Source organism: Octopus sinensis, linkage group LG1 (genome assembly GCF_006345805.1).
Source record: "Octopus sinensis linkage group LG1, ASM634580v1, whole genome shotgun sequence".
Classification (NCBI taxonomy): Eukaryota; Metazoa; Mollusca; class Cephalopoda; order Octopoda; family Octopodidae; genus Octopus; species Octopus sinensis.
Genome location: NC_042997.1, coordinates 108,734,980 through 108,736,940, shown reverse-complemented (window position 1 = coordinate 108,736,940; position 1,961 = coordinate 108,734,980). Strand labels below are relative to the sequence as shown.

Genomic DNA, 1,961 nt, shown 5'->3' with positions numbered 1-1,961 from the left:
TGCTGCTGATGACTTTTTTGACCGACCAACAGGATGAAATCTTCTGCACCAATGGGATCCAAGCACTGCAACACCGATGGAAGAAGTGCATAGACTATAAGGGAGGGGGTCTATGTTGCAAAATAAACCTCATTTGATCTCATTCCATGAGAGTATCTCGGTCAGCCTATGAACCTTTCAGCCGACCCTCCTAAATATAAACTATAAACAGTAATGGTTATGGTATGATATATATAATGAAGGAAATTGTTGTATACAGCGCTCAGGTTCAGTACAACAAAAGAAGGCCATCAGGTGTACTGTTGGCGGATTTCAGGAAGCATGGAAGATTTGAAAGATGTAGTGTCTCGATAGCTGACAACTGATGCAGGCAGTTTATTCCATGCTTCAGCAATTCTGAGCATGAAAAAATGTTTCTGAAAGTCATGGGTGCTGTGTTGATTTTTTTTGGTGGGGGGATTTTATAAGCATGTCTGCGAGTGCTTGTCATATGGAATTCAAAAAGGTGCCCAAGGCTGTTGTTAGAAAGATGATGGATAATTTTGTAGGTGTCAACCAAGTCAGTTACTAGACATCTGAACTTCAATGTGTCCATACCCAGGGAAGCAAGACTTTCAGAATATGGTAGATGTCTGACGGTGGGTATTCATTTCGTTGCACATTTCTGAACAGTTTCCAGAAGATTTATATGCTGAACAAGATAGGGGTTCCAGACTGGTGATGTAAATTTCAAGTGTGGGTGTACCATTGTCGTATACAATTTTAAATAGATACATGGAGAGCGGCTGACAAAGGTTTCACTGAGTAATGCTAGCATCGCATCAGCCTTCTTGACAATCCTAGAGTTGTAACTAGTAATCAAGGATTATAAATAAACTATAACAGGAGAAGTAACAACCAGACTAAGATTACAATCTAATCGTAAACCAAAGGTGAAAAGTATCACTGGTACAGCTGCAATCGTAAGGCACGTGACTGGCATTTGGTTTTGATTTTTATTTATTTATTGTTATTGGTGCAGATATTCTTTTCTTTCCTACTCTAGGCACAAGGCACGAAATGTTTGGGGAGGGGGCCAGTCAATTAGATCAACCCCAATACGCAAATGGTACTTAATTTATCGACCCTGAAAGGATGAAAAGCAAAGTCGACCTCTGCGGAATTTGAACTCAGAACATAAAGAGAGACGAAGTACCGCATTTCGCCCGGCATGCTAACGTTTCTGCCAGCTCACCGCCTTGTTATTGACAGAGGGTGGTGGAGTACAAAGAGTACAAGTACAGAGTGGTGGAGAAGATAAGACAAAAAAAAATTAAAAGAAAGAAATAAAAATAAGAATAAAAAAGGAAATATGAGGAAAGGGATTTCGGAAAATGAAATGGATATTTTCTTGTCACCACAATAAAGGGAGAGAGAGAAGGGAAAGGGAATAGAAACCTTCTATAATTCAAGCATTTAAGACACTTGGACAATTACCATTTAATTTTAAATAGGTTAGTGTGGCTGTGTGGCAAGAAGTTTGCTTCCCGACCACATGGTTCCGAGTTCAGTCCCACAGCGTGGCATTTTGCGCAAGTGTCTTCTAAATATTGCCTCGGGCGGACCAAAGCCTTGTAAGTGGATTTGGTGGACGGAAACTGAAAGAAGCCTGTCGAGTGTGTGTGTGTGTGTGTGTGTGTGTGTGTGTATCTTTATGTTTGTGTTTGTCCACACCACCGTTTGACAACTGGTGTTTACATCCCCGTACCTTAGCTATTCGACAAAAGAGAGCGATAGAATAAGTACAAGGTTTTAAGATAAAATTATGTACTAGGGTCGAGATTCAATCGACAAAAAAATTCTTCAGGGCGTGGCTCCAGCATGGCCTCAGTCTAAAAGATCGTTAGCTCCTACACGCATTTTTTTCTCTCCTTGTTTCTTTTCTGTGTATCTTTCTGTCGAAGAGCGTAGGCTCGAAACGT

At 40.6% G+C, this 1,961-nt stretch overlaps 1 long non-coding RNA gene across 1 annotated transcript in view; it reads left to right on the top strand.

Annotated features, from left to right (window-relative positions):
• Positions 1 to 496, top strand: part of LOC118766343 — a 10,307-nt gene extending 9,811 nt beyond the window's left edge. Inside the window, exon 3 of the long non-coding RNA XR_005002282.1 lies at positions 287 to 496. This is a non-coding gene — a long non-coding RNA (uncharacterized LOC118766343). The remainder of the gene's footprint in view (positions 1 to 286) is intronic.
• The last annotated feature ends 1,465 nt before the right edge of the window (positions 497 to 1,961 follow it).